The 25,838-nt window shown below is 41.6% G+C and overlaps 1 pseudogene; it reads left to right on the top strand.

The window, feature by feature from the left end:
- The window catches only part of LOC123764532 (zwei Ig domain protein zig-8-like), a 325,506-nt pseudogene that overhangs the window by 14,692 nt on the left and 284,976 nt on the right, over positions 1–25,838 (top strand).

Genomic DNA, 25,838 nt, shown 5'->3' with positions numbered 1-25,838 from the left:
AAGACGTCGGTCTTGTATCCTAGAGGGTTCAAGTTTGATAGCTGTTGGTTCACGAAGCTGAGCACCGTTACTTCAGTGTGTCTTCATACACTAGCTCCTTGTCAGTTCTTACATCCCTTCTAATTACCATTAGTTACTCTGACAGTGCTTTTTCCTGGCATTTAATTTATCTCTCCTTTTATGTTCGTTTTTTACTTGTATTGTCCTTCTTGCATCCGATCTCCGTTCCTCGTTCATAATATCTTAGATTTGATCGGATTGAAGTCATCTTCCTTTCGACCCAAACACATTCCCCTCTCCTGGACCCTTATTACTTTCACTCCACCAGTGTCCCAAATATTTCTTCATATTTGGGCCCCAAACCTTTGCCGTCCAGCTGGACCCAGACCCATTCCATGCCTCGCTTCACACACACACACACACACACACACACACACACACACACACACACACACACACACACACACACACAAGGGGGCCTGGTATCCTGGTGGATAGCGCGCAGGACTCGTAATTCTGTGGCTCGGGTTCGATTTCCGCACGAGGCAGAAACAAATGGCCAAAGTTTCTTTCACCCTGAATGCCTCTGTTACCTAGCAGTAAATAGGTACCTGGGAGTTAGTCAGCTGTCACGGCCTGCTTACTGGTGTGTGTGTGTGTGGTTTGGAGGAAAAAAGTAGTTAATAAACAGTTGATTGACAGTTGAGAGGGGAACTAAAAGAGCAGAGCTCAACCTCCGCAAACACAACTAGGTGAATACACACATACACACACACACACACTCACACACTCACACACACACATGTACCCCGTCCAGAGCGCCACTTTCTTTATTGTTGACATTCATCTTGGGGTCAAAATGTATTGTATTATAGTGTGGTTGTTTAATTAATTCCTGACTGTGTGAGCCGCTTTCCTTCCGCGGCTCATTTTTATATCATTGAGTTGAATAAATTTAGAACACTAGCTTACTTCCCCCTCCCACACACACACACACAGTGGTGTCGGTGGCTGAATGAACAACACGCCGGACACGTAATACTGTGATCCGGGGTTTGATTACTGGCGCCGGCGAGAAGCAATGAGCAGAATTTCCTTCACCCTCATGCCTCTGTTACCTAGCAGTAAATAGGTACCTGGGAGTTAGACACATGTTACGGGCTGCTTCCTGAGGTTGTGTTGGGGGGAGGGGGGGGATTGCTAGCAGCTAGTAACAGTTGATTGAATAACAGTTAAGAGGTAGGCCGAAAGAGCAGTGCTCAACCCCCGCAAGCACAACTAGGTGTATGCACACACACACACACTCACACACACTTATACCAACACATACACACACGCACACATAATGTTACATCAAGTCCAGAGGTTATACAGCAAAAATCCCCCTTTGAGTGTAAATAAATCCAGCCAAACACCTGAGGCACACACCAACATATTAACTCCAGCTGCACACGCCACATAAGCAAGCATAATAATGTCTTTGAAAAACATGACCAAGGAATATACGCGCCGCCAGCTAGGCCAGACTTAAAGCATACATCTCCAGCATGGAGGCCCCGCACTTTTAGAACACAACAAGAATACTGAGAAGGTCCTAAGATTTGCAACGACACGGGTTTCGGAGGTAAGAGAAACGAGATATAAGTCATGCGAGGTGCTAGAGCTCAGATGAAGGGAAAAGCTTGGGGGCTCACTTCTATTATTTCTCTTATTTTAATCTCAGTTTTCTTGTGTAGCGTAAAGAAAAAGAAGAAATTAAAATAAAAGGACAAAACCGCGAGAGAGTAAACAAAGAATCACATAAATTTGGCAAGTGAATGATTAGGAACAGGAGGAATTAGGAAAATAAATATGCCAGACAAATGATAAAAAAACACCTGAAAGCATTCATGGTGGTAAACAAACAGAATTAGGTAAACAGATCTAGGTAGGAAAATCCCCTTCCCCCAACACACACACACACACACACACACACACCTAACATGCATCAGACGTGCTCACACACAAATATTTAGACCATTTTGGCTTTTTAAGTTGCTTGTTTAGCGCGATGTAATCTCACACTTGGGAAAACTGTTAAATATTGCTCACTTAACTTGAAAAAAGGAAAAAAAGACTTTTATAACAGATGGATAACTGCCTTACCAACACTAACTTTTATAATTTATCACTGAGTATTGCTTCGGAAAGGGAGTTTTTCACACTCACGTAAGACAACAGTCATCAAGAGTTCAATCGTTGTGTGTGTATTATATATATATTATATTATATATATATTATATATATATATATATATATATATATATATATATATATATATATATATATATCATTAGGAGCTCTATTTGACCCAGCCATAATTCGAACCCATGCCGTGCAGGATCACCCCTAAACGTAAGCAGTATCGTGGCCACCGCACCAATGATAGATACACACACACACACACACACACACACACACACACACACACACACACACACACACACACACACACACACACACACGGTAGAGCGACGGTCTCGCTTCATGCAGGTCGGCGTTCAATCCCTGACCGTCCAAGTAGTTGGGGCACTATTCCTTCTCCCCGTCCCAAATCCTTATATCCCGTCCAAGTGGTATTTCAGTCGTAATGGCTTGGCGCTTTCCCCCTAGTAGTTCCCTTCTCCTTCCTTTTGCTATTCTAACATACTTGTAACTGTGGTAAACATCTGTTTAAGGTCTTCTTACGTCACCGCAAAAGAATGGATCCATCATAAATTTTTGCTCCTGTGAGCGTCTAAAAAGAATTTACACGACGTACATAGTCGCTATATTTATATTTGTGGAAGATATGCGAGCGATACACAGTATTATTTTGAGATTTATGCCAGGGTGGTCACGGTGGGATGATTCAGTTTGCGATGAGTTATTTTCCTGTTTGTAAATCAATGTTTGTAAAGCAGACGATGCGAGAGATACGTATGAGCTTTGGTCAATTCTGCCAGTATATTTGCTGTTATTTCCATGTGTGTGGTTTGCCTGGTGAGTATTTGCGTGTCTGTGTCTGCCTTGGTTCCCTCTCTTATTCTGAACTTGAAAAAAAAATGTTCCTGATTTTCTTTGCTGAGTCGTGACTCCTTAACGTAATGCATGTGGTTCCCTTCTCTGATACCTTTGACTCTCCCTGATACTTGTGGCGGCTCCTAGCTGATATTTAGAATATCCAACCTGATACTTTTGACTTCCCTACCTGACACTATTGGTTTTCCTGATAACTCTGCCTTCCTTATCTGATACTTGATCCTCCCCTGACAAATATATGTGACCCCCTTACTCGATACTTACTATTTCCTCACCTGATACTTTGACTACTGTACTTGATACCTGAGATCCTCCACCTGATACATGACTCCCCACACCTGATACGTTTAGCTACCCTCCCTGATACGTGCTTCTCCCCTACGTAGTGTGTGTCAGAAGCCAAGCTAGAAATTCACTACCATCATCACTTATTGTGATTAATAGCAAGCTATAGCCTTTGCCTTCTGACATTGCTCTTGTATTTGTGTTTCGCATTTTCCACCCAAATTTCCGTTTTCCATACCAATCTCTCTCAACGTTATTGCATTTTTTTCCTATTTTTTGGTTATGTGAGCTATCTTGCATATATATACACTCCCATATATGCTAATATATGTGAGTGTATATCAAGCATGTGTATAGCTTGAATGGTCCCCAAACCTCTGATCAACTGTAAAGTCCAGGAGCTCTCTTGGATTCGAACCTGGACTGTTGGAGTCATGCTCTTGGTAGTTCCGTACTGTAACTACTTAACAGTGAGCGTTGGATCAGGAGTTGTAGTACTCACTCACTCTTATCTCTCTTGTCATATCCCCCTCTCTTTCCCTCTCCCTATATCCACCCTTCTCTTTCCCGATTCCCCTCTTCTCATTTGCCCTTGTCCTTTCCACGTCTATCCCGATCTCCACCTTTCCTAGTCCTTTCCACCTTCTCTTCCTCAGTTCTGTAATCTTCTCCGTCTATTCTTTCTCCAACCTCTCTCTTACAATCTTGCCTTCTCATTCCTCTTTCTTCCCCTCTCCATCCCTTCCTCCCTCAACATTCCCCCATTCCCTTTTTCATACTTTTGCTACCCTCTCCCTATATACACTTTTCTACCCACCTTCTCCAACATATCTCTATTCCCAATTACACTCGCCTCTTCTCTCTTCTCCTTTTCTCTCACCCCTGACCTTCCCTCTCCACCCTCGCTCCACTTCTCTCTTTTCCATCTTTCTGCTCCCTCCCTCTCTCAATATTCTCTCTCTCCATCCTCACCTCCCCGTCTCTACCTTGTACTTCTCTCTCTCTCTCTCCCACCTTCCCATCTCTCAAATCTCTCTCAGAAAATTAATTCTATGAAACACAAACTGCTGGATAACGTTACAAAAAATACAACGTCTATTTCGGACTGTATCTGAAAATCTCAAAAGCGGTCGCTATGAATGGCAATATTTCTTGAAATGTGGCACTACTTTCAACCCCGACTGATACTTAACACTCCCATACCCCGCATGTGTCATCTTGACAAGTTGGGTGACGTTCCAAACGTCTGCCCTCAAGCCTCGGACAGACAGGCTGTGTGTGTTATAGGTTTAGCTATATGTGACAGTGTCAGACCACGGAGGAAGAATTGAAACAGGAATTTCCTGAAGTTATTTCGTATAAAAATACATCTTCAGAAGAAATATATTAATACATCTTCAGAAGGAAGGTATACATTCCTTCTGAAGATGTATTAATTTACGAAAGTACTTAAGGAAATTCCTGTTTCAATTCTTCCTCCATGGTCTGACACTCATTTTTTCATCACTTGTTAATTTTCGTGATTTACACACATAGATATATGTATTTGAGAGCCACGTGCAATAACTGGTCTATATGGCAACAAGAACTTCCTACATGATAATTTAGGAAGCAATTACTTCCCTTGTCATGGTGATAACTCTGGTGGCCAAAGCAACATCTACTAAAATACACAGCGAAGGGATCCATTAACTGAATGCTGAATTCCCCGCTGCACCTCTGAGCTACGAGTCGCTCTTTTAAAACAGCTGACTCAGACAAAGGTTCGGCTATTTTCGCCTGCACTCGTGTTTGATGGAAAAATCGACAGTGATGTGTTTTGTGTGTGTGTGTGTGTGTGTGTGTGTGTGTGTGTGTGTGTGTGTGTGTGTGTGTGTGTGTGTGTGTGTGAGTGAGTGTGCACGCGCTCGCCTAGATGTGCGTGCAGGGCCGAGCTCGGTTCCTAGCCCCGCCTTGCGAACGTTCTTAGGTTAATACTTTGACTTATTTTTTAGGTTTGTATCATATTTACATTGACAATTTTTAATGGCATTAGCTTCAACCACTTTTGCATCTAATCTATTCAATTTATTGACAGCTCTAACATTGACTAAGTTCTTACTGGTGGGTGTGTGTACTCACCTATTTGTGCTTGCGGGGGTTGAGCTCTGGCTCTTTGGTCCCGCCTCTCAACTGTCAATCAACTGATGTACAGGTTCCTGAGCCTACTGGGCTCTATCATATCTACATTTGAAACTGTGTATGGAGTCAGCCTCCACCACATCACTGCCTAATGCATTCCATCTGTTAACTACTCTGACACTGAAAAAGTTCTTTGTGTGTGTGTGTGTGTGTGTGTGTGTGTGTGTGTGTGTGTGTGTGTGTGTGTGCGTGCGTGCGCGTGCGCTGAAGTCCATTCGTCTGACTTTATCACTTCTAGATGTTAATGATTATCAACAAGCCAAATCCTGTTTCGAAGTTCTATTTATTTTTAAAATATAATGAGAATATTGAGTCTGTCCAGGTTCTTCCAGCATCAAGGTGACTGACAGACGAGCCTATCAAGTGATGCTTGAACTCTTGCTACTTCCTCTGCTTCAGTATCAATATCAGTTAATGCTCGGTCGTGAAGGCCGACCAGAAGCTGGACTTGAGCTACTCGTAAATCTTTTTGTTTTTCGTATCTTCTTTCCACCTTCTTTACTTTAGTCATTGGTTCATCCATGTCATTTTATTTTCAAAATAGCTACGAAACAGTTCTTTTGGATCTGTATGCACAGCAGAATTTCTTTGACAATTTATATTGAATAGAAAATCAATATAAATTATCGGGCTTAATCGGATTCCTACGGAAGGTCAGTGTGAGAATGGAACGAAGCATTTAAACAGAGTTAAACATTGAAGTTGTTCAGGAACCAGCGTGTGAACAGAAGCAGCAGGAACGAAGGATGAATAATTTAAGTAAACATTGAAGTGACTCAGAGCAGAAACAGAGGATTAAAGAGTAAAATTCAATATGATAGAAGTATAGTAAACTTTTACTACGTTATCTAAACTGAACCAAGACAAAAATAATGGATTGAAGTAGGAAGAAAAATCATTGTCTTATTAGACAGGCAGGCTAAATTATTTCACGTCATTGTTTTAAGGATAAAATGAAAATATAAATAAAATTATTACGTTATGGGAGATATATATCTCAGTATTGTACGGTAAGATGATTTCTTAACAACACAAAAGTCAAAACTTTACCGGGCAGAGAATGAAAACTAAAAAACTAATTTAATCATATGATTTTGCTTATAAGACATGATATCTATCATGAAGATTCCTTGGCTGATATTAAGAGTATTACTGGAGTGATTAATGAGGGCAGATACTATCAAACTTATATCAAGAAAGCTATTGTTGTAACACACTTGACTAAATCTCAGTTCATAGCATGATTGTCAAAATTCGCAAGTCAACCTGTCATCCTACAAAGAACGTCGCTTTTCACTCGTATGCGTTACATAAGGCCAAAAATTGTCGTAGTAGAAAATGTAAGCGATTCGTAAAAGTAACGTACTGTCCTGTTTTCTGTTTTGGGTCCTCTGGCAGGTTAGGAGAGACACTTTAAACTGACCATTTTCTTGACATTGGGAAACCAAAGAAGGACGGTCTGGACAAGCAGGAATACTATATTTGTTTTCTGCTTTGTTCGATCGAGTACTTAAATTTGCTTCTCGATTAATTATGCAGCTATACATGTAGTGACATACAAGTTGAGGTAGACTTTATTGATATTTGGCTTAACCTATACCTGTAATAGGTTAAGTAATAATTGTAATTACGAAGCAATAAGATGCTTATCTTAACATACTAAGACGGTTAGGTAAGGTCGGTGTTTTCTATGAAGCTTTTCAAGGTGAACTAGTATGTTAAGTATGTCACATATGCACGTATTTAATAGGTCAATATTGACTATACGAAAGTGCGAGAACGGGTTGCCAGGTTTAACAAGGAAACAGTACAGGATAACTGCTTGTAATAGTGCAGAATGTGAGACAAGTTAATGCAGATGATATGAAGATTATGCGAAGGTGAGGTGGAGTTGTGACGATAGCGAGATGTAGGAAATGTTCAAGAGGAAATGGATTAGATTTGTATTTCTTAATTAAAATCTTTTGAAGAGATTTTTCACTATTTACATTGTCTTGATTGTGTTCGGTGGTGCAATGTCTGATGCTGCCGATTCTATTCACAGTTTTAATTCTAGATCAGTTTGGTTCCACTAAAGTTCATGAAGTTTCTGATTTGTGTTTAATGTAAACACTGAATGTGTTATCAACTCGACCTCCTTACTTTGTTAATAATAATACACATCAATATTTTTGAGGTATTTTCCTATATATACAAAATTACTTCAAGATTCTATGTAGGTTGATGAAGTAACTGTGTTGATGTTAGTACTCATTTTAACAATGATGATAATGCAGTTGTATTTCGTGTAAAATACCTGTATTGTATGTTGTAATTCTCTTGTAAATCAGCTTCTTAGCTGGTGGTTAACTCTAACGGAATTAGTGTATTATATTATTTATCTATTTTATTAGAAAAAGTGAGCAACGCAAATCCTCACTCACAACTCAACACAGAAACAGCACTACCACTTGTTCTTGAAGCAGAACAGAGAACAAATGTCGATAAGCACCGCAGCTAAAGCCAATAATCTCTTACAAAAAATATATAAAAAGTTGTACACAGAGCCTCCACAACACTCAACACTTGTGTCAACAACACACCTACTAGCAAGGTCGACCCACCACACTGCACAATATCGTAAATTAAATTAAAAACAAAGTTTTATTGGTGAAATGTATTCTGTTCGAGAAATGGGATATATTCTGGTGTCTGGGAGATTAAATCTATTCATATCAATGAATTAAATTGTAGCCATAACACGTGAGAATACCTATTTTAATATACGATTAATAAAATGAATCCTGTCGCTCTATTAATGAAACAATATCTTTTTTTTCCAGGGTAAAAGATTGATGACCGCGTGGAGAATTGCAATTGACGAAAGATAAGCAACGTTAATAGATAAAGCAGGTGTGTTCTTGTTCCACTTGTCGCGTGCCCAAAGGACTCCGTTACCACCGTGCCCAAAAGACTCCGTTACCACCGTGCTCCTGTTATTGACTGTTGTACCCGAGGGCGTGTGGTGCTCACAGGAAAAAAACGAGGGAGAGTAGGATTAAAAGGAATGAGAAACTGAATACAAAACAGTGTGTGTGATTTCGCAAAAAAATGAGCAGAAACTTACACGAAAAAAGAGAATAGAAATGCAACTGAATAATACATCACGCGAAAAGGCCGTTCAAATAGGCAAATAAATTAAAAAAAAAGTAAGGAAAAAATATATAAATTCAATGCCTCAACGCCAGTAATTCTACCTGACTCGTCTCTCCAAACGCGAACGTTATCGTTAGTGAATTAGTGTTTGTTTTGTGTTTTTGCGTTGATATGACTGTGTTTGTTTGAGACAGTGGACTGTCTTATTCGTAGTGTCACTTATCATTATACACATGTCATATTTTCCTGGTACTGGTATGACATACTGGAATGATGAACTGGTATGAAGATAAGATCTGACGTACTGGAATGATGTGTTATCATATAGTGTTTTGAACTGTTATGACGCAGTGTTATGCAAAACGTGTTATGGAATTACGTTATGACTGACGTAGTGTTATTAAATAGTCTTAAGACGTACTTATATGACCAATTGTAATGACGGATACATTTATTTAACGTAATGTTATGAAGTTATCACAGTGTTATGACTGACATACGGTGTGAATTCGTGTGCATTAAGTTGTACTCACCTAGTTCTGCTTCCGGGGGTTGAGCTTTGGCTCTTTGGTTCCGCCTCCCAACCATCAATCAATCCTGAGCCTACTGAGCTCTATTATATCTACAATTTAAATTGTGTATGGAGTCTTCCTCCACCACATCACTGCCTAATGCAATCCATATGGATATTAACTTTCCACCTGTGCTTCATTGTTCGTGTACAACTCTTGCTACTTAATTTGTATTTGTCTACCCTGCCAATTCCCTTCAGAATCTTGTATGTGATTATAATAGCTCCCCAAACTCTTCTAACGATGTGAGGTTTAATTCCAGTAGTCTTTCCTTGTAGCTCATGCCCCACATCGGAGTGTGTGTGTGTACTCACCTAGTTGTCTTTGCGGGGGTTGAGCTCTGGCTCTTTGGTCGTGTGTGTGTGTGTGTGTGTGTGTGTGTGTGTGTGTGTGTGTGTGTGTGTGTGTGTGTGTGTGAGTGTGTGTGTGTGTGTGTGTGTGTGTGTGACAGACATCATGGACAGCAAAGAAAGAAACCATATTGCTAAATTCGGACGTCGCTCTGACTATATGTTCTTCAACGTTAGAAAATTTCCCGTTTCAGGAATGTAAAAAAGAACTTTTGTGGAGAAAAATTACATATATATAGTTCGTTTTATACAATCCTGCCACATTAGTTTGGTGTGGCAGGAGTGAGAGACTAGAGTGACGATGTGCCAGAGAACATCAACTAACGATCTAGCGTGATTTAAGTGCCATTTATCACTGAAAATCAAAACATGATTTAACCCCAAATCCAGAGACGACAGTTTACTATAATCAAAGCCACGTGGGACGAAACAAAAGCGAGGCTTCGAACGAGTGCACTCCACCCGATTCGCTCCCCCCAATTCCAGTTTACCCACATCGTGACCCACGACCATGACGGAGTTAGGAAATAGAGACGCTGGAGCAGTCGCTTGTAGCTGGCTCTGGAGAACTTGTATTGTCCTGCTTGCTGCCGCCTCCTGCTCTCACACCTCGCTTGCAGACGGTAAGTGTCATGAATCTTCTATGACATCGAAATAAATTAGTGTTTTCCTGTCCCTTGTTATTTGTATTGAGATTAAAATTAAATGGTAACGGAAATCATTGAGAATATGGTGAATTTGGGAAAAAGTTTAGTTTTGTCGAACTTGTGGTGTTGGATAACATGTTGGGGAAAGTTCCTGCGTCTATTTCTGATGCTGGCACTTACTGATATTGGATCTGACACACTCCGACAGAGAGGCGCTCATACTCTCACTATTGTGTAGTCTTGCACGCGAGCGCGAGCACACACACACACACACACACACACACACACACACACACACACACACGCGCGTACACACACACACACACGCGCGTACACACACGCACTTCAAAATGTCCAGTAGGGACCGAATAAACTGCACGAATGAGCTGAAAATTTGCTGTTTAACTTTAATCCTGAAAACAATACAACGTATAGATAATAGAGACATGCAAATGGAGATCAGACCCAGAGAAACAAAATATATAATATAACACGAAGCCCTTTTACTCGACACACATCTAAACAGGAAATCAGCCGAGTTATATACAAGACTTACAAACTTTCAGACAATTTTAAGGATTATACACTAGATATTTTCCCAAAGGTCTGTTTATCACGTTCGTGATGCCAGTGCTGTATTGTGCAGCAGAAGCTTTGAGCTTCCTATATAAAGAAGATAACTAGAAAAGTGGTTTGCTGTATGATTTACCATAGAATTAAAAGAGCTTCGTAGTTTTCCCGAATTATCTCATCAGCCGCTTCCTGGATGGAGGCAAAACGGAAAAAATAACAATGGGATGAGACGATTTGATAAACGGTTCCTTTAGATAACGAATAGTGTAATGAGAAAAAAAAAACCTGAAAAACTGAAATTAACTTAATTATATGTGCTTTTTAAACTGTGTATTAAGGCCACAGATTTAGGATTTGCCCTCTTTGAGGTGGTAGAGGACAGCTAAAGCCGTAACATTAAATCAGATATGCCAAAGCACTTGAAAAAATCTGGATAAATCAGTGCACAACATGTTTCGTTCAGACATGACTAAGTACACCCCACACTCAAGCCTGCACCTACACTCCTTCAAACGCAAACACACCCTCGCTTTGACACGCTTCTAACCACCCATTAATTCACCCAATCTGAAGACATTCGTCCCAACTACTTCGACCTGCGAAACGTATTTGTCTGTCTGAAGTCCTGACGAGTCCCCGCGGTGCTGAGCAGCTGAAAAGCAATGAAAGCAGAGCTCGAACTTCGAGGGACGCGGTTGTGTTATCAGAGGTGTTCGTTGGAACACAATCCTTCTAAATGATCGAAGGAAGGTATGGACTTAGTTCAAATGATAGTAGGAATTAAATTCTGCTCCTCAGGATGTCGGTGTGAGTGTGTTTGTCTACTGAGGAAGGGAAGATGTTGGCGCATGTGCTTGTGAGCGTATGAGAGGCAGACACAGAGAGACTACAAAGTATAACTATAAAACTAAATCATAAGAACATTCTGTTTATTTTTAAAGGATTTGTATAGACATTCGGTCTTTTTCTGCAATAGAACTCACCCTAGATTCTCTCCTATGTTTATCTTGACCAAGTGATCTGTCGCGCCCTCACGAGGCTTCGACCTATAGTGACCTGCAGCCAGCATAAGGCTTCTATGTAGTGACCTGCAGCCCACATAAGGCTTCTATGTAGTGACCTGCAGCCCACATAAGGCTTCTATCTAGTGACTTACAGCCTAAACATACGTTTGACCTGGTGATCTGGTGACTTTAATGTGACTTAATGTGACCTTCATTAGTGAAATTAATGTAAAGTGGTCGTCAATGTATTCTGGTTATCGTCCCCTTTAGCATGTGTGAAAAATCTTGTCGACAGTCGATGTTTTATTTCAGTAACAGACATTCTTTTCGACATGTCTTCCTTCCTCCTCCAGCTCTTCCTCCTCCTCTTTCTCCAAATGTTTTCCACTTTTAGGTCTGCTTCTCTGCTGCTCGAGCCTCCATATTGACTCAGGTCCTGCATGCTGACAGTCCTTGGAAGCCTTTTGGTGTTTCTTGACAAACCACAAGGCCGCCACCTCGTCCTCTTTCTTATGCCGACTCTTCATTAGCCAGCTCAGTGCTGCGTCGCTTAAGAAAAGTTGTCTTTTCTGTATTCAAATGAACTGATTATTATTTATAAACTAGTCTCCCCAAGTACACATGGACACTGTGTACGTTGCACGCACGCATGCACGCACACATACATACACATACACAACCCACACAGCTGGACACTGAGTGCCCAAATGAGCCACAGAGATATTAGAAAGAACTTTTTTTTAGTGTCAGAGTGGTTGACAAATGGAATGCATTAGGAAGTAATGTGGTGGAGGCTGACTCCATACACAGTTTCAAGTGTAGATATGATAGAGCCCAATAGGCTCAGGAACCTTGTACACCTGTTCATTGACGGTTGAGAGGCGGGACCAAAGAGCCAGAGCTCAACCCCCGCAAACACAACTAGGTGAGTACAACTAGGTAACTAGATGAGTACACACACACACACACACACACACACACACACACACACACACACACACACACACACACACACACACACACTTGCGTTTCCGTGTTTGCTGTTATCGCATACAGAACAATAACCCCAGAAATGGAGTTGTAGATCGCATTAAGTGCATATTGGTTTCTAATGCCCTTCAGGCCGCTGCAGACAGCAAGCTACCCACTCCATATCCAGAGAGGCTCCAGGGTTTAATCTGCCAGCTTTCTGTAGCCTCCAGAATGAGTCTCTCTTACCTGGCCAGTGATATACGTCTTGTACATGGACTTTGGTCCATGCTATTTCATGACAGTGAAATTAGTCTCTCAAGAGATATTAAGTTATTAGGATAAGTCCATCAACTGGAACTGGTCGGTACGACGATCATTATGATGTACTGGTCTGCTTATATGATAGTTGATTAGGTTCGAATCCTTAGTGATTTTGATTGGCCAATACGGTAAAATTTATTAATATCTGCTTAGGATGAGCTCGATGTAGGACAAAAATAGCTTCAAACACAGAATGTCAACATTTCAAGCGTATTCAGTCGTGAGTCGTGTGTAACAGCCTGTCCATATAATGGTCAAACGCTCGTTTAGTCCAACATCTAAACCTTTGTTTCCTTTGTTCAAACGCACCGCTCTAAAAGGCTTCACCCACCTGGTACAATTAAATATAATTGCCAGGAAAACCAAAATACCCAACCCTCTCATGGTAACTACTTACTCAAACGACTAACAGTACACAGAATTATAATATGCATAATACTAATTCCCGAGAAATTATCGATTGAAGTTATACAGTAACTGGGGAAGAGTTGAGTATAAAAGTTTGATATTCATAATTAGAGATGACTGCAGCAGAAATATAAGGTAAACGATCATTTCTCTGAGGATGAACTGGAGCTCATCAGTAGGACCATCACGAATTCATCAGACCATCTGAGAATATTATAGAATTCGTAAAACCCATTATGACCATTTTAAGAAATTAAATTATAACGAGTAAGCCTGCAAATAGGTTTTTCACATATAACATTCCGAAATTTCTTACTCAAAATATTCAGTATCTAAACTTACAGATATGAACTAGCAAACGAACCACATCAAGACGTCAGCCAGTACAACACGTGGTCAGTGCCAGCCATCCACTAACGAAGCTCGTATCTCGTGTGTGACTACTTCAATCACAACATCTAAATCGGTATTTACTGAACAGCTGACGAGCTCGCAAACGCTACGAGATTCTCCACAACTCGTAATTATTGTTATTTTTATCGGAATTCGTAAATTGTGTACTAGATACAAACTATGCCACCGTGATCTAGACCAGAGGCACAGACCTCGTAAGATGGACGTGTAAGAGGTACAGATCTCGTAACTGGATACGTAAAAAATATGGATCTCGTAAGTGGACACGGAAGAGGTACAGATTTCGTTAGTTTCAGACCATCTATGCATGAACTGCGCTTTCAAACAACTCATAATTTGCTCTCATCTCCCATAGAAAATTATACCTCTCAAAATATATTTCAACACAATAATAAACATTTTCAGACCATTATGATCAAACATTTGAACCATTATAAACGAGCCTCTGGCCCATACGAAAGTAGTTTCTGAACCATCAAGAACGAGCCGCCGGACCATGGAGAACGAGCCCTCAGACCATGGAGAACGAGCCCTCAGACCATGGGCAACGAGCCCTCAGACCATGGGCAACGAGCCCTCAGACCATGGGCAACGAGCCCTCAGACCATGGGCAACGAGCCCTCAGACCATGGGCAACGAGCCCTCAGACCATGGGCAACGAGCCCTCAGACCATGGGCAACGAGCCCCTCAGACCATGGGCAACGAGCCCTCAGACCATGGAGAACGAGCCCCCAGACCATGGAGAACGAGCCCCCAGACCATGGAGAACGAGCCCAAGAAGACATAGAATATATTCTCCAGCTAAGTAGGTCACACCAGATCTTTCTCCGTCTGTGTCCCGGACCCGCCATTGACAGCACTAAATCACGGTTCTTTTTATTGCTTATTTCTTCAACGTCCAGACAGCCATAAATTGCCTCTAACATGCTCATTCACTCTGCCTCACTCACTCTCTCTCTCTCTCCTTGCTTTATGTCTGTTTCTCTCACCGTCTCCTTCTCCTTCTTCCCTCTATCTCCCGGCCAGAGCAGACACAAATTAGTCGATTATTCTTTCAACTAATGTTCCTTTTCCTCTATCACTAAACCTGTACCTTCGGATGGTCTGTTGTTGGCCTAGTTGGGAGACACACACACACACACACAAACACACACACAAGCACTATGTACACTACACCCAAACACTCGCCCCGTGACAAAACCGTGAGGGGATTAACAGGGAACCATTCTATAGCGGTTCGTCCCTGTTCCCTCTAGCACTAATTGGTGACCTGGAAGTAAAACCTTCTAATTATCACGTCGTGTTCCAGGAAAAATCTTGCAAGGTAAAACTTTCCATGACTCGTAGAAAGGGAAGACTCTAAGCCGGGTAGCAGGATTCTGAAGGTGTGTTCCCTTAATCCACCTTTCCACATAAATGATAAACAAAGATCCGGATACCTAAGGGTGCCTAAGCTACTTATATATATATATATATATATATATATATATATATATATATATATATATATATATATATATTATATAATATAATAAAGCACAATAAAACACATAACACAAAAGGAAGGAAAGGGGTGGAAGGAGAAAAGCACAGAGAAACGGTATTGGAGGGGACCTAAACATTCCCTCTAATGCGTTGTGTGTGATTTCCTCTGAGGCTAAAGATCCCCTTCTTCTAGCCAGAGGTGGTACTCCTCTCCCTATATATAATTTATACATATATATTGGTACAAAGACACCAAGTTCAATAGAAATGATACGAGATTAAATAGCTTGATGTTATAAACAACTAAATAATCGAGCTCGCGCGCGCACACGCTCCCGCCAAACACACAACTTTTCCGGGTACCGGCAGCTGAGGTTCAACCCATCAGGAACAAACAAGTGAGTACAAACAAGCTCGTACACACTAAGACCGTGAAACCGGATATTAAAAAGCTACATCAAAAGAGGAAAACTGAGAATGTTATGAAATCACGGAAATGAAGTAAAAAAAAATTGAATACAGGGAAACGTGCATTCAGATAAAGAAGAGGAAAAAAGGGGTAGTGGGAAAGAGCGAGAGAGTGAGCAGAAGACCAAGAAAGAAAGCAACAGAACGAGAGTCAGAGAGAGAGAGAGAGAGAGAGAGAGAGAGAGAGAGAGAGAGAGAGAGAGAGAGAGAGAGAGAGAGAGAGAGAGGTGACACCTGATTTCTCATCTCAGGAGAGAAATTCATTCCCAGAGAGAGCTAGCTCATTCCATTGATTTAACAAGGGTCGTTTATGAAATGGCTTTTGCCTGACCACTCGTATGAACCAAGGCAATCCACCTAACCTAGCTCGTTAGCTCATCTTAACGAGACTATTACAAAACTTCTAATTTCAATAAAGTTCCTGAATTTAAACGTTTTGGAGTACAGCTGCAAGTGCAAATAACAGGTGAGATAACAGGCAAAGAAGAGTGCAACTGTGTCACCGAGACAAAGCAACGAAGAAGGGAACAATACGAATGGTTGATGAATTCATCTTGAAATGTTCAATAAGAGGGGAAAGGGAGATCTATATTAAACCAGATGAAGCAAGGTGGCGATAATTATGCAATGAAGAGACAAATGTGTAAATTAAGAATCAAAGTTGGTGATGGAAGACAGAGTTTAATAATGCTTGATAATTTAGTATAGAACTGGGCAGTTAAATGCATTATTACACTTCTGCACACTCACTTATAATCGCAGAAATGTACAGCATACATATATATATTCCTAAATACATATATGCAAATACTCATTAATTTTTTTAAGCACTGATGTATGTATGTTCATTGATACATAATATCTACATGAAGGGCACCTGGCACTGCCTGGATCTGTCTGTCTTCTATTTGCCCATCTACCTATGCAATCTCCTATTTATGTATCTATTAGAATCAGACCTTCTTTCACCTGATATTTCTATTCACCAAGCAGTTAATAAATATTGTAATTTAGATAGCTGCTACGGGCTGCATGCTAAGGATGTGTGTGTGGCATGTGTGTGTGTGTGTTTGGACACGATTTACTTAATGTGTTTAAATAAACAAAACAGAGAGTTCGTTGTTTTTATTGTTTTTTTTTTTTAGTAATTGACAAAACAAATAACGGAAGGGAGATCAGGGGAGCTCGGCCAGTTGCCCGTGACCGTATGGGCCCTTTGGGGTAGTTGGAGCAGAATGAATACCTGTTTTCTTACGATGTATGTCCTTAACATCTTCCCTCTGAATGTGTATTTTTCCTCGACTCCATTCGCCTTTTCTATTTCCATGGCCTTGTATTTATTTGGGTTGAAGTCCAGTGAAATAAAAAAAAACCCGATGCTCGCCTTTAATCTATTTAAGTCTCTCTGGAGCGTCCTGTCCTTGTCAGTTGCTTTATATGTGTGTGTGTGTGTTTACTATTTGTATTTAGTATCTGTGCTTGCAAAATCGAGCTATTAGCTCTTGGAAACGTGTGTGTGTGTGTGTGTGTGTGTGTGTGTGTGTGTGGATGTGTGTGTGTGTGTGTGTTTACTCCTCTATTATTTCTTTCTCATTTTAAGTTGAAGAATTTGAGTCAAATGCTTGAAGTGTTCCATTCACTGTGTATTTTATCTAAAGTGACTTCAAAATTTCAAATGGTTATAGCATACAGTTTCCTTCATTTGTTTGAACTTAACATCCCCAACTCTGTTAGTTAATATTGAGTACTTCCATTGATCTTACAAGACGTATTCGTCTATAGTTGAGATTTGTGGCTTCGAGATTAACTAAATGCTATTATTTTACAGACGTATTTCCGTGTTTGTGCTTGAATACACGTGCCTTTGCATATACGTGTCAGCGCAAACATGTGAGTGAACATTCACGTGTTGGTCAATATTGTATAAACATGTGCCTTCTCATACATGTGCAGGTTTTCTCCATTATTTTCCTTCGGTTCAACGTTGGAAGCTAAACAAAGCCTAAGATTGTTTCTTAAAGGTTCCTTTCCATAAGGAACCTTAACACAGACAAAAATAGACTTCCAAATAACTAACGAACGAGACAAGTCTGTAAGACTGTATCCTTAAACATACCGACTTGACATATCTTTAGACTACACAAATCCTGTTACCATACTGATAATTGATCTCACAAAAGTCTGTACGTTATAAACACTTATCTTGAGGTTATCTTGAGATGATTCCGGGGCTTTAGTGTCCCCGCGGCCCGGTCCTCGACCAGGCCTCCACCCCCAGGAAGCAGCCCGTGACAGCTGACTAACACCCAGGTACCTATTTTACTGCTAGGTAACAGGGGCATAGGGTGAAAGAAACTCTGCCCATTGTTTCTCGCCGGCGCCTGGGATCGAACCCAGGACCACAAGTCCAGCGTGCTGTCCGCATGGCCGACCGACTTCCTCGTTACAAGCATAGAGAAAACAAGTTATTACTAATACAAATTGGCTTAGATGAAAATTCTGTTGGCAAAATAATGCAGCGCTGAGTTTCGTCTCAAGGCTTCCTGTGTCGTCTGAGGAAGCAGGACGCCAGCGACTAGACAAATATTGTTATCAAGTTCGTTTCCACAAGAGAGAGAGCGCGCGAAGCGCCTCTTCTGTTGTCACTTCCAGTAAGCTTGGTTCAGGGCTCTACTGGAAATGTCTTAACCTTTTTTCTCCTCTTTTTTTTCCTTTTTCTCCTCTTGAAGAGAGGAGCACGCCCCCATGTGTGTTGAAACATACGACTCAAGCACGAACACCAGTGCACGTATATGGATACAAATGCACTCGCATACAGTGTATGCGAGTGTATACATACATACCTGAATCCAAAAATTCAGGTATACATCAGTATACCTGAAGGGAAACAAACAGAAACCACACTACTACAGAATATCCTTAACAATCTTACTATGCAGAGTGTTTGAGAGAATAATAAAGAAGAAAATATTTTAGAAAGAAAATTAACCTCATATCACAGCACCAACAAGGGTTAAAAGAGAGGAAGCCTTGCCTACTAAGCCTATTAGGGCTCAATGGTAAAATTGCCGACGTCAAACCAAAAAAAAGGTCATAATACTATTAACATGCATGGGAGCATTGGGGTCTTTTACGTGTAAGAAACTCTTGTATAAGCTATAGCATCTGACAGGACTAGCAACAGACTGCCGGATTGTATTACACAATGTGAAACAAATTAAAAATCTAAGAAAAGTATAAAAGAGGAAATTGGAATAAGGAAACATACCTAAGGGCTACAAGGATCACTGCCGGGAACCATCATAAAATTAAAAAAAAAATCAAATGTTTATTCAGATAAAGTACATACATACAAGGTGTGGTACAAACATTGATGGATTTATAGATAGAGCTAGTACATACAATGCCTAAAGCCACTATTACGCAAAGCGTTTCGGGCAGGAATCATATTTATAAATCATAGGTAAAGGAGAATTATCAGGAGAAAACAGAGCACCAGTGTTGTAACATAGCACTTGGATGGAATATAAGGAGAGGAAAGGAGCAGGGATAGGAGGAGAGAGGTAATGAATAGTGCCCAACTACTTTTGACATCGGGGGTCAAAAGTCAACACCCTGCCATCGAGCGAGTCCGTCATTTTACCAATCAGTCCAAGTGGATGAAATTAAGTCGAACCTTTACACAATTACCAGAACATGGTAAGGAAGATGGGTTTGAACCATTGAAAAAACGACAGAAAGTTGGAACCCAAGAGCTAAACCTGACTCTGCAAGCACTAGCAGCACCGTCTCATCCATGACCAAGTAGTAATGAAAAAATCCTGAATGAAATGAATGGGGGCAGTGAAAAAATCCTGGCCCAGTTCCCTCAGTCCTCCTTGCCCTGGCCCGTGGAAACTACGAGCCACGAATATTTGGCCACTGGCCTAAGGTGTTTCAAGTTTAGTTTTAAAAATATATATTCACAATACCATCCCGTGCGCTCTTCCATAACTCGACCCACTAACGCAATTTTCCCCGGTCCACGGGAGGGACTGTTCCATACCTAGCAGATGGACCGCCTTCTGGAATTTTAGCGAGGAATTACAGGATCGACAAATTGGTGGGTGGAGCCGGTGTGAGGACGAGGGAGGGAATGATGGAGGAAGCGTCAGGGTCCCATCACCTACCCCCTCTATCCCCTCCCCATCCCCCCCCCAGGCACGCCCCTTATGCAAATTTGCTGCCTGGCACTCCCAGGTCCGCCTGACATTGTGAAATGTTAGTATAACCTATTGCTTCCAGTGTTATATTGCATATTATCCTTGCCACATTCCTGTATAAAATAAAATTAATCATTTTACCTGCTATTTTTGGCCAATATCCCTAACCCGATGTAAAAATTTGATATTTTCCGCCCTCTAAGCTTATATTACACAGCTGTCGTAAATTCCATCCTGGTCATAAAGTTTTAATATTTTGCATCGTTGCAACAAATTCATCTACCTGTAGTACAAAGACTATTGTCAACTTTTAAACAGTATTTTCATATAATTCCCTACCATCGATAATACCATAATAGCATTAGTTAAAAAAAGGGTGGATCTGAATGTTTATGTAATGTAGAGTGTTTATGTAAACAGACACATAAGTTTGAGCCCTTGAATACATGCATCCATTTATCCATCCATCATCTATCATTCACCTATCAATCCATGTATCCAGCTATCCAATTATTCCTACATAGGTCATCTAGCAATTGAACTATACTTCCGTCCATCTAACTTGTATCCATCTGTGCATCATTGCATCCAAAAATACATTTATACATCCATCAAACATCAATCCATCTTTGCATCTATCGATCCAGCTAATTATTCATCAATCTTCTATCCATCCATCTACATTTTAATTTAACATATACATATCCACCTTTCCATCTATCTATTCATCGATCCATCTTTTTATCCATCTATTCCTGTAGCTGTCCTCAATCCAGCTATCTACTTATCCATCTATTTATCCTTCTAGCCATTCGTCTATCCTTCTCTCTATCATTCTCACTATCCATCCATCCCTTTATCCATCTATTCATCTCTTTATCTTTCAATCTCTCTGCCCATCTATCCATCTTTCAATGCATCAATCCGTTCATCTCTCCAGTCATCTATCTATTGATGTATATCATCTATCAATATATATATAATGACAGAACGCAAGTTTTTTTTTTTTATTAACACATTAGGTACATCTGCATTAGTGCAGCTACCCTAGACTATATGAAGTGGAGCAAGTAGAGAGAATAATTATGAACGTCTACGGAGAATGTATGCCATATTCTAATACTGTCCTTTGAAAATTGCAGTTTTGAGGTGGTGGTTCACTTAAAATATCAACATTGTTTAATGTTTTGCGCTCTGAGTGACCTCGTCTGGTCTGTTACCCTCACACATCGCCCGTGCTGCATAGGTGGAAACTGGGCGCGGCTCCCCCCGTACAATCTGATCTATAGCCTCGGTAGGACAAGCAAATACCCAAACGTCCAGTCTACAAGAAAGTCTAAGGTCACCCAACTTTGCAAAGAAACAGAATGAGAGACATAAATAAATACAGAGAGATAAATCTGCAGAGAAGACAGGTCAACCAAGCCAAAGAGACTGGAACAGACGTACACATACTGGGAGAGACAGAGTTAGATAGCGATGAGGGTGAGAAGGAAGATAGGGGGGAAGGGGGGTGATGTTTGAAGGATAGAAAGCAAGAGAGGTGGAAAGGGGCAAAAGAGGATAGGAAAGAAGAAAAGGAATGAGGGATGGAAGAGAAGATTTTGAGAGAGTTTGCAGAGTGGCGAGAAGTGTGAGGAAGGTAGAAAAGGTAAGAGATGGTGGGATAGGGTTGAAAGTGGGCGACAGGGAAGGGAAGAGGAGTAGACGAAAGAAGAAAGGGTGAAAGGGGAGAAAGTTACACACTGGGAAGATGGGAAGAGAGATAAGGGAATAGATACTAAAAGAGAACTATGAGTTGGGGGACTGTGAGACACGAGGAGTGGAGAATTGTGAAGTGAGACTACTCATATACAGTATGAGGGAGTAGGGAGTAAATAGTATACGGAAGTAGCCGCCACAGCCGACTACTCCCCTTCATCTTATACATAGCCTTACTCTACTGGGATCCTCCTCAACCTGCTTCCAACTGGAGCTGCGAGTGAGACCATTGTTGACATATGCATCGACAGCACTTTGTTTTCCCAGGTCAGCACCCTCACAACTAATATTAAACTATGATGATCCTTTTATTGTAGAATACAGTGTGAAAGTCACCTATCGTTGACGAGTTTGTTACCTCTAGGAAAGGCAGCTTACCTTCACTTTCCACTTCTTAAGCGAACCTAAACACAGAACTTCGCTCGAAGGCTTCGTTAAGCTCTTGCAAGCCTTCCAAGTTGCATACCTGCATGAAGATGTCATCAATATACCAACAGTAGATAATAGGTTTAAGGTTCGGGTGAACAAGAGCCTTCAACAGCGCCCTTGTATAAGTTTACAACCTGAACACCTTTGATAGACTCTAAAGCAACACCATCTGCTTGTTTGAATATGGAACCATCAGGGCTCAGGAAAGGTGCTTGCATGGTGCTTGCTTCCATAATGCAAGCGATCTAGAATGTCATCAGGCGTTCAGTCTAGATGCTCATAAACGTGGTCGATCATCATTCTAAAGAATGCTCACACAACTGCTCGAAGCATCTACCAAAGAGTCACCTTTTCTGAGACCGAGTATGATGTAATTAGAATATGTCTTTGGTTGATTATGCTGCCCACAGCATATGTTTGTAGTTGATTATGCTGCCTATAGGGTATGTCTGTGGGGGATTATGCTGTCACAGAGTTGAGTATTCTGGTTGAGTGTTCGACCAGAGTGTGTGTCTGGTTGATTATGCTGCCATAGCACATGTCTATATTTGGTTGTCCGGACAGCATCGTATATTTCTAGTTAATTATCCTGCCCACAGCGTAAACTTCCCGTTGATAATGCTGACATAGCATATGTCTCTGGTTAATTATGCTGCCTATATCATACGCCGTTAAAGTATTGTTTTGCCTACAGAGTCACAAGACAGCTTAACATTTATACGTAAATTTTCGCAAAATCGCCTCAAAAGTCGGAGTTTGTTGAGCAGCAGGTGAGATTAACTCATTAAGGAGAGATATGCGTCATAAAGTCCAGCGATTAAGCCCGAATGTCTGCGTAGTGTCCTGGGACAGCATGTAAAGCCAGGACAGCTTCAACAATTTCACAATACTTTCTCAACCTTAAGAGGAATGAAAGAGAGTAAATAGAAAAAGAAAGAAAAAGTAAGGAAGAGAGAGGGAGTGAATTTAATTTATCGTCATCTACGGAATACTTGAGTTTTTTAAATTAACTTCGACTTTTATCATAACCTTTAAAACGTGAGAAAAATCCTTGATTTTTCTTCTTTTTAACATTTTATTCTCAAATGAAACTTTATTCCAGTCCATTCTCATTTTGTAAACAAATATTGATTTGTATCTCAATTGGATTATTCATTCCTATTTTCCCTTACCGTCTCTCTCCCTTCTGCCTTTCCTATTTCCCATCCGTTTTTCAACGCTGGATGCAGGAGAGTGTGAGGGGAGTCAGAGGATCGGAACGCCAGGAGTCTTCTTGGATCACGGAACAGGAATGCGGAACTGACTCCTCTGCATCCTTGATGTTTGGGTTAGAAACAGAACGCCTCACTTCCACCCCTGGTCTTCCGGGGTCCTGAGAGCCTTCTACCATGTAGCATTATGACTCCTTGTGTTTATGTCACAATGAAGGTCATGATATCCTTGGCTCTGAGATCAGCAGCTCTTGTTATCCTGGCGCCTAAAGGATCTGTAATGCCTGCACTGCTCTTCTTTGGGATCTTAAGGACTATTCTTGTACTCTTTACTCTACGATTTGCGTTTTTCTACCCCGAAACACTTCCATTTTCCTCTCCCCTCTCACTCCACTCACATCATGAAACCATCTGCCTGGTTTCGTATTAAAATTTGACTAATGAAAAATAACGAAAGGCAAATCTTGCAAAGAATTTCTTACATTGTCAGTCACTTACAAGTGCACAGTTTTTCAACGCAATGTTATGCAGTGGTATTTATTCATTGTCTCCGTGGGTGAATTTACTTTGGGTTAACAAAGGAAATTATCACTTTCCTGGTGACCTCAGGGGAAGTAAGGATAATTGCCAATTCAGGCTGTGTAAAGCCACCATTAATCACGCAATTATTATCACCACCACTACCTAAACCACGTTTAACTTCGACGCTGAATGTGATATTATCATCAGTCACAAGTGCAGGCGATGAGTCACAATAACGTGGCTGAAGTATGTTGACCAGACCACACACTAGAAGTTGAAGAGACGACGATGTTTCGATCCGTCCTGGACCATTCTCAAGTCGATTGAGAATGGTCCAGGACGGACCGAAACGTCGTCGTCCCTTCTACTTCTAGTGTGTGGTCTGGTCAACATCATCACAAATCATCATCTCCGCTACGAAAGTCATCACCACCATCACCCCCAATCTCTCTCTCTCCAATCCATCAACACCACCACTTCACGACGAATACCATCACAATCATTCCGTCTCCCAGCCACAACCATCACCTCGATCTCCCACACCCACATGCTCCTCCAAGCATCCACTCCCTCGACATCTCCAAGCACCAGCACCCCCACCCCAACAGCTCTCTCAGAAGCACCGAACAGCCTTCTTCGGAAGCGTAAATCAGCCTCCTGACGCTCAGGAGCTTGCAGGAGCCTGGCGGGGATCGAACCAATCCACTTGAAAACCACGTCAAAACTGGTTGTCAGGGGAGGGTGAACAGAGGGAGATAGGAGCAGGAATGCCGCCGCTGTGGTGTGTCTAGCGATGTTTGGGGCGTCATCCCGTGCCTGGGAGAGAAGAGGAGAAGATGAAAAGGATGAGAGCTGTTGGAAAAATGCTAAAGAATGGAATTTGGTAAGAGAGAATAGAGAGACTGAAGAGAGAGAGTGAGAGAGGAGAGAGAGAGAGTGAGAGATAGAGAGAGATAGGGAGAGAGAGGGGAGAGTGAGGAGAGAGATGAGAGTAGATTTGTTGTTTAAAATTCGCAACCTGGAGTAAAGAGCTTCAAGTAGCACAGCCTATGGTGAGCCCGCAGTGGACTTACTAGAAGAGTAGAGGGGAGAGAAGAAGAGGAGGCACAGAGGAGAGGAAAAATGAGAGGACCAGAACACGGGAAAGACAGAAGGTAGGAAGGACATAAGCCGAGAGACAGGTTGAGGGAGGTAGCAGGAAGACAGAAGTGGGAGAGACAGGTGGAGGGAGTAAGACAGAGGTGGGACAAGCGACCTAGAGAGAGAGACGAGTCCCTGAAGAATGTACAAGTAGTGGGGGAGGTTGGGGCTTGAGTCTGTGTAATGGGAAGGCCTGAGATGAGTGGAATATTTGAGTGTAGTGGCCATCACCTTGGGACTCGCTGGCGGTGGTGATATCCTTAGTGGAGGTGGGGCAGGTGGTGGAGGGGTGGTGGTGGTGGGGTGGTGGTGGAGATGGGGCAGGTGATGGAGGTGGGGCAGGTGGTGGAGATGGGGCAGGTGGTGGAGATGGGCAGGTGGTGGGCAGATGGGGCAGGTGGTGAGCAGGTGGTGGAGGTGGGGCAGGTGGTAGTGGAGGTGGGGCAGGTGGTGGAGGTAGGGTGGTGGTGGAGGTGGGGTGGTGGTGGAGCAGGTGGTGGTGGAGGTGGGGCTAACGATGGTGGAGGTTGGGTTGGTGGTGGAAGATTGGTTTAACGGTGTTGGAGGTTGAGTAAACAGTGTTGAATAGGTTATCGGAAATGGAAGAAAAGTTGATAATAGAAGTAAAAGTGATTCTCTATATCTTGTCAGGTTTCCTGGTGTTCAAGTCTTGCTGAGCAAGTTCTTACAAGATCTA

The sequence above is a fragment of the Procambarus clarkii genome, chromosome 79 (assembly GCF_040958095.1).
Source record: "Procambarus clarkii isolate CNS0578487 chromosome 79, FALCON_Pclarkii_2.0, whole genome shotgun sequence".
Taxonomy (NCBI): Eukaryota; Metazoa; Arthropoda; class Malacostraca; order Decapoda; family Cambaridae; genus Procambarus; species Procambarus clarkii.
This window is presented reverse-complemented; position numbering and strand designations above follow the sequence as displayed.